This window comes from Crocuta crocuta, unplaced genomic scaffold (genome assembly GCF_008692635.1).
Source record: "Crocuta crocuta isolate KB4526 unplaced genomic scaffold, BGI_CrCroc_1.0 scaffold170, whole genome shotgun sequence".
Classification (NCBI taxonomy): Eukaryota; Metazoa; Chordata; class Mammalia; order Carnivora; family Hyaenidae; genus Crocuta; species Crocuta crocuta.
Window position 1 is genome coordinate 3,925,531 of NW_027527853.1, and position 13,971 is coordinate 3,939,501.

General features: G+C 42.5%; 1 protein-coding gene across 8 annotated transcripts in view; it reads left to right on the forward strand.

Annotated features, from left to right (window-relative positions):
• The window catches only part of SORBS1 (sorbin and SH3 domain containing 1), a 202,868-nt gene that overhangs the window by 32,641 nt on the left and 156,256 nt on the right, over positions 1-13,971 (forward strand). For all 8 annotated transcript variants that reach the window (XM_077779528.1, XM_077779539.1, XM_077779544.1 and 5 more), the window contains one exon: positions 5,254-5,342. The gene's annotated coding sequence lies outside the window, so the exon portion shown is untranslated. Of the gene's footprint in view, positions 1-5,253; positions 5,343-13,971 lie in introns of those variants that run through there.

Genomic DNA, 13,971 nt, shown 5'->3' on the forward strand with positions numbered 1-13,971 from the left:
AGGGGGCAAATCAGAAAAGGTATTTTGTGGAGGGTATCCTATCTCAGGAGTAGAGGGGGAGGTGGGAGGGAACCTTCCTGAGGAAGAAAAACATATCCCAGTAGAAGAAAGTATGAAGTCACTCATACTTAAATGATTCATTTAAAGTAGGCGTGCTTTTTTTTTTTAAAGGGGAGCTAAAAATTATTTTGCTATTTTTCAACTAATTTTATTCTATTTTATGAGCTTTGTGTCGTTCACAGAACTTGGAAACCTTCATTCTGCTTCCTACTGAATCTGGAGTAGGTGGGAGGGCTTTAAAAACCTCCCCAAACCCACTTCCTCTGCCAGTGGGTGTGGAGGGAGGACAACTGGGCAATGGGACCAGAGGCAAGACTTGGTTGAGGTACTTGACATTGAGCATCTTGGAAGCTTTGGTGGCACTGGATGTGGCACTGGTTACGGTGCCAGTGGTGGTTTGTCCTGGGAAATAGGGATGTGCTTTTTGGGCCAATGAAGGGGTTCATTTTGCATATATTAGAAAATCATCTTGAATAAAATGATTTAAAAAACACTGCACAAAAGAAATAAGGGTCATTGTTTTGATTTGTTTCCTTCCTGAGTTGGTCAGCCTCAAGGCCAGTTGGGGATTTATCTAATTCTAGACTAGCTAATAAGTGGGTGCCTAGATTTCAGAGGATACTGACAGGCCTGTGTAGTTGGGAAATGGGTTGGCTTGATTATCCTTCAGCTGAGAAATATGAAATTTGAGGTATATCTTGAAGGGTTTGAAGGCATTATATTGGCATACAGTGATTAGCCAGGCAGACAAGCTAAGACTCTTTAAAGGGTAAACAACGAAAGACGTAAGTGCAAATCAGTGCTTAGTGCTATGAAGGAGAGGTATGTGGTGTTCTGGTCCCTTGGACCAGAACTGTTTGGAGGGTCTAGATGTTTGATAGGAATGAAAGTGGCTAACGTGACTTTCACAACATCTAGCATTGCTCTATATTCTTGGGATAGGGTAGAGAGGAGGATGTAAATGAGAGAGGTGATGGTTCAGAGGCAACTTGTGCCATTTCTTTTGGAGAAATGTCTTGTTTTAGCCAAGGACATAATGGTACTGCAAGGAAATAGCAGATTGCATAAAAATTGAAGACAACAGAGGGGAGATTAGTATCTTGAGCTTTTCCTGGATTTCCTGTCCCACCTTGCTCGTCCAAATTTGCAATATGGCTCAAGGGGAGGACCCTTAGGTTGAAGAGGGTGTGTAAGAGTGTCCTTGTTCTGGTGAAAGATACTATGGGTTGCTCCTGGGCTTTGCAATCAGGAAGGCTGATGTTGGTCAGCTGTGGGTTTTTCTGGTGCTGGGCTGTCTGTGAAGGTCACCTGCTAGCATCTGGTGATGTCAAGAAGGAGACCTTTCTAGGCTGGCCCATTCATGGAACTAGCTTACTCCTATCTGTCATCTTTGTGGCACACAGCATTTACTTTGCCATTCGTGACTTGAGATTGCTCAAGCCGTTGCTTAACCACAAAGTGAGAATCTGGAGAGAGAAATGCTCAGCTGGCTTGGCAGGTTTCTAGATATTGCATTGATCTTCAGTGTTCTGCTCTTCGGTGGGCAGTAAGGACTCAAGGCAGAGTACTTTGTGCCTTAGAGCTGTTCCTCGAAGGCCACCTTGATGACTGGATGCTTCCAGACCCTGTGCCCTGGCAGGCAGCGTGAGCCTACATAGGTGTAAGGGCTCAGATATGCTGAGACTGGACAGCTCCATTTAGCTTATCTGGAGGCCCTGGCATCGAGTCACGGTATACATGGGCATGCACAGGGCCCCCCTTCGCTGGCTGCTGGCATTCTACGCTTATTTTAATTTTTTAAGTTTGTTTATTTTGAGAGAGACAGAGCATACAAGCAGTGGGGAAGGGCAAAGAGAGAGAATCCCATGTAGGCTTCATGCTGTCAGTGCAGAGCTCAATGTGGGACTTGATCTCAAAAATTGTGAGATTATGATCTACAAAATCAAGAGTTGGACACTCAACTGCTCTACTGACGGAGCCATCTGGCTGCCCTTCTATGTTTATTTAGTAGAGTAAAAGGAGTTAAAGTGTGCCGGGGTGACTCAGCCAGTTGAGTGCCTGACTCTTGATATCAGCTGAGGTCATGATCTCAGGATCATGAGATGGAACCCTGCATGGGGCTCTTTGCTGACAACACCGAGCCTGCTTGGGTTTCTCTCTTCCTCTCTCTCTCTCTGCCTCTTCCCTGCTTTTGTGCTCTCTTTCTCTCTCTCAAAATAAATAAACATTAAAAAAAAAGAATAAAAGGAGTTAAGTGTTATTTCACATAATGTAATGTAAGGAGTAGGTAAACATACTGAGTATATGCAACTCCCCCAAAGCCTGAGTCCTTGTCTCCTGCCTGGAGGATATTGAATTAATGACCTTAAGGAGATTGTTCTGGAGCCTTTGAGTGAAAGATACCTTTTTTACAAATGAGTAGGAGTCTGAGCATCAGAATCACCTGAACAATGCCTGGGCCTTCAAGTCAGAGATTCTGATTTAATGGGTCTGAGACCCAGGATTTTTTTTTTTCTTAGTGATTCTACTTTTCAGCCAGATTTGGGAACGTTCCCACTAGTTACAGATCTAGGGAAGTTCTGCCCACTCCTGAGGTGAATTTTGCCTTCTGGCTTACCCATATTGGGCTTGAACCCTAAGCCCTAACCATGGGCACATGTTTGGTCTTCATTCCTCTTTATGTCCCTTTCCAAAATTATGTCTTTTGGGGTGCCACCCCCTGGCTTTGCTTCAACCTGGAATGGGGCTGGTGGCTCATCTCTTTCTTGTCCATGAAGAACAGGAGAACCACACCTGGAGATTTTGATGGGCAGATATTCTGGGACATTTTCTTAACGAAACTTCTTGCTTGAGGCTTGACTATGTAGTAGATTCTGGCCATAGAAACCCAGGCCTTGAGGTAGAGACAGGATGGTCTTGTGACCAGCATAGGGAAAAAGACCTATTAGCCATCTTCTTAGAGACATGATGGAAGCACAAAAAATACCAGAAGGGTCACTATATCTGCTACCGTGTTTCTTTGGCCCTCCTGACTCTGGGACAACATTGGTTGCCCTGAGGGAGTCATAGATGGGCATTGCCAGGGAATAGGGCTGATTTGATGGCATTCTTGAAATGGGTACTTGGCGAGATAAACGTTCAAGAGTACACATGACATTTCAGCAGTTGTTGGGTCAGGTGGCAGGGGCTTTTAAGACTGGCAAGATAACACGAGATCTGGACAAGACCAAACTTGGAGGGGTTGTTCACTTCTTGCTTTTGTTCCTGTTGTCCCATGGCCTGTAATTCCCACCTTCCCCTCCCTTCTCCCCTATGCCTGCTCCACTCCCTTCCTGTGCCAGGAAGCCCAGCTCAGCACTCCCAGAACATCTGTGCCTACCCAGATCTTCAGGTTTACCCGTTGGGTTAGAACTCTTCTTGAGTGTCAGATCATTTACCTTGACAGAACAACTTAAGGGCAAGGACTGGGTCTGGTTCATCTTTGCCTTTCCATCTTCTTGCATACTGCCTGGTGTGTAATAGGGTTCAGTAAATATCTGTTGAGTGATCAATGAATCTATACATTCTTTGAGGGGATAATATAAATAACTCTTACCAAGATATTATAGTTGAACATTGTTCATTTATTACAGTCTAATAACTATATATAAGCTAATTGATAGCCTTGTATTAAAAATGCATTTTAAGGGACATTTTTCTAGTATACAGAGTATTTCAGATAGTTTGGGGACATTAACTGAGCACTTTTAAGGTAGTAGTAGATGCATGGTATTTATGAGAATTTTTTTGTGTACTTAAAGGAGCAATGTTATTGAAAATGTCACATTAGGAAGTGAAGCCTTAGGGAACCTAATAGAACTTACCTTCATTTGTCAAAGGAGAGTACAGCAGCCTTTCAGTAGAGTGGGCTGGATACTTCGACTTTATTTTCTTGAATTTAATATTAGCTTTAAAAGACACATATATATACACATGTGTATGTGTGTGTGTGTATGTAAAATATTTTTTGTTTTATAACATAAGGGGCTCCTGGGTGGCTTAGTCAGTTAAGAGTCCGACTTTGGCTCAGGTCATGATCTCACTGCTCATGAGTTTGAGCCCTGCATCGAGCTCTGTGCTGAAAGCCTGCTTCAAATTCTGTGTTTGTCTCTCTGTCTTTCCCCTGTTCATGCTCTGACTTTCTCTCAAATATAAAATAAAACATTAAAATTTTTTTAAAAAAGATAACTATGTGGTGGGACATAGTGAAAGAGTTCTGGATTGGCAGTCAGAGACCTGTGTTCTAGAATTAGCTCTGCTTCTGTGGGAGTAGGCAAGTTTGTTTCCTGCTTAGCCTTTTATAATATGGAAGTGTTGTACTTGTTCAAGGATTGCAAATGTCTGCAGGAGTGAGGTTACTAACTTAAGTTGCTCTATGTGCTGTACCATTTTTTTTCTCTTAGAACTCTGCCCCCTTTTTCTTTTGTGTTCCCACTTCTATTAAGTAGAGGGAAATATTTCCATCTCTCTCTCTCTCTCTCTCTCTCTCTCTCTCTCTCTCACACACACACACACACACACACACACACACACACACACACACGAAGACNCTCACACACACACACACACACACACACACACACACACACACACGAAGACCAAAAAACCCAGTAATATAAGGGCAGTGATAACCATAGCTCTCTCCATGGTGAACATTAGGGAGTGGTAGGGACTGTGGTATATTGGAGTAGCTAAGCCTGTCTATGAAGGGCACCTGCTACTTAGCACAGCCGATCATTTTTAGACATATATGTGGACCATGTTGACTGACTTTTTTTTTTTCTTATGAGAACTCAAAAGTCTGGGTTTCTCTGATGTTTAAGTTTTGGCTCAAATTTTCTAACTCTCTCCTTCAGATCAGTGTAATACTGCTATAGGCTACATGTAACCCACTGGGCTTCAGTTTGGGATCCCTGTTATAGATGATCTCTAAAGCTTCTTTCCACCCAAGGCCCATTTGATTCTAATGGAGACCATTTCAACTGGTGAACTAAAGATTGTTGTTCTCGTTGGGGAAGGAAGTGGGGCTAGAAGAGGAGTATGGGGGCTTGGGCCTAACCAGGTTGCCTGCCAATTGGCATTTTTGCTGGCCTCCTCCCTTTGTGGAGAGGCCACAGGGTGCCTGATTCACAGCAGGTGTGTTTGTCATTGCAGGAGTTGGCATTTGTTGGAAGAGTTTGTGAAACCTTCTCTCTGCCCAGAGCTCCAGGACCAATGCATCTTCCCACCACCTTAAACCACTGGTAAGTATGGTCTGTTTTGTTTATTCTGTTGCAGCAAAAGGAAGTATTTTTGGTCAACTATAGAATGTGATTTTCAGAGAACCACACTGTCCTTACTGTTCCGGAAGAAAGAACACTGGGCTGGGCCTAGGCATATCTGGATTCTGGTACCTACTTGGTTATGCCACTTTTTCTGTGGGATCTTAGGTGAGTTGTTGGACCTCTTTGGGCCCCAGATAGAGAAATTAATCCTAAAAGAGATTATGTATGGGAGATTGCTTCCAAAGGAATAAAGTGCTGGACAAGTATAAAGTAATGCTATTTAGCTGTGAGATATAAAGCTGGATAATTCTAAGTGAACAAATTAAAAAATGTGAACACGTATATTGGAAACATGGATTTAAATACCTATTTTCTGAGTCTCCCAGAGTGGTTTGTCAAGACCTTTGCATTTTCCTTTTTTCCCCCCTTCCTACCTCTGCTGCAGCTGCCGTTTTTCTTGAAAGATTGAATTAACTGCACTTCACAATTACCTTCATTTTTGAGATCAGATAATTTCAGTTAGCAAATGTTCTTCTTTCCAAAAGAAACTTAATTACTCCTCACAGCAGGTAAGCGCCTTGCTTCTGTGGCAGTTGAAAGAGGCAAAAATATGTCCTTCATGACAGCATGTCAGTGCTGAGACAAGGGTGCTTCGAGGCATGCTAGCTAGCTGGAGGTCACGTGAAGGTCTCCCAGGAGCTGTTTGAGGGGAGGGACCACCGTGAGCAAGGGAGGCAGTATGACCTGTGTGTCTTGACTCCCGCCACACTGTCAAGAAAAGCCGATTTGTTTGCTCAGTGGCTGGTCAGCTGCCACCATGTGGACCAGGTGCTTGGATGACCCAGTGAGACAAGTTCCGGTGGTGTGGCCACATGGGGAGCTTGCTGAGTGCTGGGGTTTGGTGCAGGAAGGACAGGCGGTTAGGACAGGCAGGCCCAGGATCAGGAACCCAACTCCGGCATCACAGACTGTAACTAAAGGGACACAGTAGACATTCTGGGTCCCACGGCCAGAGTCTCATCTGGTGAGCAAGAAGAGCTCCATGGTGGGGGCTCCTCAGAGAAGCCTTTGGTCTCAGGTGGGTGGGACACTACCCATTCAGCAAACATGTGTTAATGCCTACTCTGAGCCCAGGCACTGCTCTGGGCACTGGAGATGCAGTGGTCTAAAGGCAACTGTGTCCATACCCCTGAAGCTTGAGATTCGAGTAGGGTGGCAAACAAGAACGTGAGCTCCATGAAGGCAGAGACCTTTGCTTATCTTATTCATTGAATAACCCCAGCTCTTAGAAGAGCACCTTGCATGCCAAACATGATGGGGACGGACTAAAAATTATTTTATGAACAAAGTAGATCACTAAATAGATAATAATTTCAGGTAGTAATAAGTGTTATGGGAGGAAAAAAGTGAGGGGCATCCCACTTTGTTGTTGTTGTTTTGAGGGGTTAGAGGGACTATTTTTGAAAGAGTGGCCTGAGAAGACTTCTGTGCCTGGGAGAGAGAAGGAGAAGTTCGGTGCAAAATAACTGAATGAAGTGAAGGAGTCTGGGGGGAAGTGTGTAGGCAGAGGGAACAGCGAGTAAAAAAGAAAAGCCTTTGACGTAAGCTGAGCTTGGCACGATAGAAGAACAGGAGGGCAGCCAGTTTGGCTGGCCTTGAGCTGGAAGGTAGGTATGGGGAGGGAGACTGATATGAAATGAGATCAGTGGCAGGTGGGAGCCATATCTTGTAGGCCATGATAAGAAGAGTGTGATTAGACACCACTGGAGAGTTTGAGTGGAATGATTTGCCCGTGACAATTATTTTCCTGGGTCCTGAGTGGAGAATAGACTTTGAGGTCAAGAGTAGAATCATTGTAACCTGAAGGGGTACAGGCAAGAGATAAGGGCATGGCTTGGATCAGTGTGGTGATTATAGACTGATGTATACTGGTCAAGCTCAGGCTATATTTTGAAGGTCCTGCCTGCTGGATTGGTGTGGGGTGTGAGCAGAATGAGTTCAGGATGAGCCCAGTGCTTTTGGCTGGGTGAATGATGCCGCTCTTTACTGACATGGGGAACAAAGACGGATATATGTGATGGTCCGGTGGGGGTGGGGCAGGGACCCTGAGGGTTCACTCTGGACATGTTAAGTTTGAGATTCCCATTTGCTATTCTCACAGAGATCTAGAGTTGGCTGGGGCTGGAGATGGTCCCTTTGAGAGTCATCAGCATGTAGATGGTATTTAAAAACCATGAGGCTGAATGGGATTCCTTAGGTAGAGAAAGGAGGGCTAGGTAGGATTTAGACAGAGAAAGAGGCAAAGGGTGGATTTTCCATATAAAATCCCTAAGAAGTAGAAGATGTATGCTAATAAATATGGTATGATTTCATGTAATACAGATATAAATTATTCAAATGAGATAATGATATAAAAGTAGTAAAGCCTCACCTTATATAAAAAAAAACTTGAAGTACTGTGACTCCCCAAACTAAGACAATTAGTTTTAGAGTTGTGTAATTTTGAATCAGGTCAGCTGAGTGAATTATATACTGCATTTATGCAATGGGCACGTGGCTGTGCCTTTGGCTGGCAAGCAGAAAGTTCCAGCATCCTTTGCCATTAATAGCATGTAAACTACACTGTTCTTTATCTGTACTGGAACTTCTGCAAGCCATTTTGATGACTAAGTTTAATGCACTGTTAATGAGTTTCAGGTTTTTCATCCTATAATCATACCATCCGAAAGTTCATTAAAGGAAGTCTCGCTGTAGTGAAAAACCATGCAAGAAGATCAGTACTTTTGCAATCAAAGTTAGATGTGATTCTATGGAAAGGCCAAACAGGCCTTTTTTTTGTTTGTTTGCAGAACCACAATTTAGGAACTATTTAGAATATCTCTGAAATATTAAGGGTAAATGCTTATAAGATGAACTATATCAATCAAAAATATACCATGATGCTTGTAGTAGGTAGGCATATGCGTTTCAGGTACCACCCATATCTCTCAACTGCCATTGAGTGGCAGGAGAAAATCAGTTCTGAATCATATACATTTGTATCTATTTGTGGGCTTTGGGCACAAAATGCAGCTGTTACATACTGTTATTGTCTATTTCTCAGAGAATTCGCCCAGTTGAGCTTCCTGCACATTCTCATTGGGCTCCTTAGTGTTTCCATTTTCACACTACCTGGTGAGTTTCTTTAATCTTGTTATCTCCAGTCCCCATAGAAAATTTTGCCCTCTTCTTTAAGTAGCCCCCAAAGTTGGCTGACCTCCTCCCTTTTGCCCTGGGCTTTGGGCCCCACCCATCTCTGACTTGCCCTAGTGAGCCTCCCAGCTTAGCCCTCCCTAGAGGCTTTTCAGGATTCTTTGGGAATCCCTTCTTTGAGGAGATTTTCACCTTTTCCCCCTAGGTCTGGTCTTTTCATGCTTTTTGTGGATGTGACAAAAAAATAGGAAACCAGCGTTCTGTTGAGGGCAGTGTGGTAAACAACTGTTCTAAATGTACTGTTTCAAATTGCTTGGGCAATGGGCAGCCCTAACTTGTGTTTTCATGTATTTCAAAACCCTTGTATCTCAGTGAAAATATTCTCAACGGGACCTCTGGAACATCTTATAGTAATATGGATTGATTATGTACAATTCTCTATCTATAACCAATGATTTATGGCGAAAGGAAGGTTGTAGTTGAATGGTATTTATTTATGACAACTGACATCAATCCTGGTTTTAATTTGTCTTTTGTTATAGAGTAGAACCTAAATATGATTAAAAAGAATGAAATTTACTGACAATTATGGGAAGATTTCTCCTCCCTACTTACTTCTTAGTAAGTTTTTTTAGGAAGTAAAAAAAAAAAAAAAAAGACTGATACCTTCTGCCCTTGGAGTGGTCAGGCATTAAAAACTGGTGATATCCTCAGGGCACCTGGGTGCATCAGTTAGTTAAGTGTCCAACTTTGGCTCAGGTCATGATCTCAAGGCTCGTGAGTTTGAGCCCCATGTTGGGCTCTGTGCTGACAGCTCAGAGCCTGGAGCCTGCTTCAGATTGTGTCTCCTTCTTTCTCTGCCCCTCCCCCACACTCTGTCTCTGTCTGTCTCAAAAATAAATAACCATTAAGGAAAAAAAGGTATTTAAAAATGGTGGTATCCTCCTTAAGGTGTAAATCAAAACAGTGCTTCAGTGCCTGTGTGCATGTAGACCATCTCAGGAGGAGATGCTAGAGAGGGGTAGCCTTTTGGGGAGGGCCATGATATAGGAAAGAGACTTCTTTTCACTCTATACCCCTTTTATACTAACCAGAGAGAGAGAGAGAGAGAGAGAGAGAGAGACCGACCCAAAGTGGAGTCACTTGTACTAAGGCTCACATCAACAAACCAAGACTTAACACCTAACCTAATTATGTATGTAACTTTTAATAGTCAATCAGGAATTACCTGCTGTGCAATTGTGAGGAGGTAATCTGCCTGATAGACAGCACCTCCCTTCCCCTAAAAGAAGGTGACCTTGCCTGGAGCAATCTACTCTTTGCTAGAATAGCTTCCTTGCACCACCTCCTTCTGCCTATAAAAATCTTTCATTTTGTATAGTTTCTCAGAGCTCCTTTCTGCTAGAGGGGATGTTGCCTGATTTGTGAATCATTGGATAAAATCAGTAAGATCTTTAAATGTCCTCTATTGTTTTGCTTTTTAACAACTTCTAAATTTTTTTGTGTGTCACATTTATGTATTAGCTTTAAAAAGCATGACAGTATCCCTTTTACCCTTTTATATATGATCCAGAAAGCTTAAAGTTCCTTCATTACTTGGTTTTCCAAGTGCCCTTGCTCAATGTATATTTAGATTGAAAACGTTGCCTGTTCAGTGTCTGTTGTCTTTATTTGTCCTGAGGCTCTGTGTTCATCAGCAGGTTGGGACTAGGCTTCTTAAACTTGAATTTCAAAATTTTTGCATATATTTTGCATATGTCAGCCCCCTTGCTTTCTTTCCTCCTCCTTTCCCTTTTTTCAGAAAGGATTTAATAAGGCTGTTTCTGGCCAATATTTTATTCACCGGCTTTAGACAAATATGAATTTGAAATGAGGTGGCCTTGCCATGAGTTGAACCACAAATTATGCTGTTTAAACCGGGCATCTCTCTGCTGCCCTTTGGAGCAAAATATTGTTGCATTGCGGAACAGGACGTGGAATTTGGAATCCAGTGGTTGATAGTTTATAACCCTAGAGCTAGTCAAATTTAAAAGCAACCCAAACTCATTTTCCTTAAGAATCTCAGCCCCGACACCCTCCTACACTGTTGGTGGGAATGTAAACTGGTACAGCCCCTCTGGAAAACAGTGTGGAGGTTCCTCAGGAAACTAACAATAGAACTCCCCTATGACCCAGCAATAGCACTGCTAGGAATTTACCCAAGGGATACAGAAATGCTGAGGCATAGGAGCACATGTACCCCAATGTTCATAGCAGCACTCTCCACAATAGCTAAAACATGGAAAGAGCCTAAGTGTCCATCAACAGATGAATGGATCAAGAAGATGTGGTTTATCTATACCATGGAATACTACATGGCAATGAGAAACAATGAAATCTGGCCATGTGTAGCAACATGGATGGACCTTGAGGGTGTTATGCTGAGCGAAATAAGTCAGGCAGAGAAGGACAAATATCACATGTTTGCACGTATAGGAGGATTAGGAGGAACTTGACGGAGGAACAAGGGGGAGAAGAAGGGCGGAAATGGTGGGGGAAAGGGAGAGAGGCAAACCATGAGAGATTCTTGAATGCTGACAAAAACTGAGGACTGATGGATGTGGGGGGGAGGGGGGGATGGACATGGAGGAGGGCACTTTGGGGATGAGCACTGAGTGTTATGTGACAATAAACTATTTGTAAAAAAAAGAATCTCAGCCCCGGGAGGGAAATGCTCACCATGGAATTTACTCAAGTTGTCACCTTTCCTTAAGTGAAGGCTGGAATCAGGGTTGAATACCAATGCCACTGGTCACTACACTGCTGTAGGGCAGCTCTGTGTGCTGTTGGGGAGAGCTTCTGCAGAGGTCATTGTCTAAAACTGTCTGCCTGGGCTTGCTGTAATGGTTTGTGTCACCAGAGTTTCATACAGGCACCTTCCGGCCAAAATTATTTTGTCCTGTAGAGAGATGATATCCATTTCAAGCAGCAGCGACATTTTTGAAGTGTTGATATTTCCAGAAGATTTACACCTTTGATTTTGTACTTTTTAAACAGGAAGTTTTATCACATTTGCCGGCCACATGTATAAACAAGATATTTTCTCCTTTTCCATCCAGTAACTACAAATAGAGGGTGAGAAATCTCTTTTGCCTTTCTTTTTCCTCCCTGGTTGGGGAAGTAAGCATTAGATCGTATGTGGGGCTGTCACGAAAACAGGGAGCTCATCATCCTCTCCCGTGATTCCTGAACATCATGGAAAGAAGTCCTGAGCGCTCCACTGACTAATTTAGACATGGCACCGTCTGATACCTACTTCACAGCAGTGCCTTCACCCTGCAGGCTCCGTATCAACGTGGAGATGATTCACTCTGTTTTTCTCACTCAGAGCGATTTGCTCTGGTTTGCTGATTATGGCAGTTATTAAATAAAGAATGGTTCCTGCAGAGGTATGCTTGAAAAAATAACTGCATTATTTATGCTTGAACTTGCACAATTGAACTTTCACTATTATAGTCAGGTGTTGGTTCTTAGGCTTTTTTGGGAGAGGGGTCAAGACACTTCTAAGGCACATATGCACATGCCCAATTTGCATAGGTAGTGGGTTCACATCCAGTTATCATGCCTTCTACTTCACACAAACCATTAGCATATCATTAAAAGTGATTCTGAGTGGCAGGTTACCTGCTCTGGATGGCATTTCTGTTAGATAAAGATTAAGGAAGATAGCTATGTTCAAAGCAGCCTAACCTTAATAAAATTTACAACTGCCAGAATTGCCTTAATGTGTACTCAAAAGCTGGAAATACTATTCTATGAATTGCTTTTTGTTGTTGTTGTTGTTATTTTGAGAGAGAGAGCAAGCATAAGCAAGGTAGAGGCAGAAAGAGAGAGAGGGAGAGAGAATCCCAAGCAGGCCCTGCGCTGCTAGCACAGAGCCTGATGCGGGGCTCGATCTCATGAACCGTGGAGATCATGACCTGAACTGACATCAGGAGTCAGACACTCAACCACGTGAGCCACCCAGGTTCCTCACGTTGCTATTATTTTAATTAAAAAAAAAAAAAAGGAAAGAGGTACCTTTACCCTTTTTACTTTCTAACAGCTAATCTCATGTTTTTCTCAAGTTCATTTATTCCTTCATTCCCACCTCCCTGTTCAAGAGAAAAGTTATTACGCAGGAATATAGGTTAAAAAATAAAGAGCTCAGTCTTCATTTTCCAACCAAGTTTGTGTTTCTAGATGTTGCATTTGTTCCCTGATTTAGTTACGTTTATAGCATCCTGTCTCTTGTGGCAGGTTGCAAACTAGCTGCCCACAAAACACCGGTTTTAAGTTTTTGAAGTAAGTGGCCAGAATTTTGAAAGTGAGGCAATTTCACATAATTTGATTTCAAACTCCTCTTGACAGAGTATCTTGCAGTATTGGGCCGTATCCTTGCATGGAGTGGTGTGGGCTGGACGCAGGACCAGTGGTGTCCCTCTTGTGGGGTCCTTGAGGGCCCAGTTTGCTGCAGTCCCCACACACCGACTTGTCACCTGCTTGTCTTTCTCAAGCTTTTGGTTTTGTAACCCATGACTCACGGTTTCAGTTTCAAATCTTAAAGAATCAGGGGATCTTGAGGTTCAGCAAAGCATAATTTTGGTATCCTCCTTTATAAAGAATAGAAACTAAATTTAAAATGATAGGGAGAGGGGCGGCTGGGTTGCTCAATCAGTTAAGTGTCTGACTTCAGCTTAAGTCACAATCTCATAGTTTATGGGTTTGAACCCAGCATCAGGCTCTCTGTGTCAGCCCAGAGCCTACTTCGGATTCTCTGTCCCCCTCTCTTTCTGCCTCTACCCCACTCGCGCTCCCTCCCTCTCTCCCTCCCTCCAAAATAAACAATCATTAAAATAAACTTAAAATGATAGGGAGAAAAACAGTTGGGGCAGTGCAGTAGGGAAACAAATATTTTTTCCTTAAGAAGATTTGTGCGTTTTTAAATGAGAGGAAAGAAAGGAAGCAATAATGTAATTTTTAGAGTATTCTTTACAAATACCAAATGATTATATTAGTTTTGAAACATATCATGTATTCTGCATAATGTGGTTTGCTCATAAAATTACCATGTTGGGAACATTTATATAAATCTAATTAGGTTTTTTCTCTTAAATATTTTCCTTTTTTTCCCCTTTTTTCAAATGGACTGAACTACTGAACTTGAAGGAGCTGAACATTTTTTAGGTTTTCTTCCCCCTTTTTACAATAAGATCAAAATATAAAACTGGATGACAGAAGTCACCATTTTCAGAAAACATTTTGAGCCCTGGTACCTTCCAAAGTAAGTAGTAGATTACAAGAAAGGAACGTCACATAAATAAGACCAAGCTAACAAATCAACCTAAAATTTTAATAACCGTGTGAATTTAATCTTAATGATTTCCATTTTATGAGC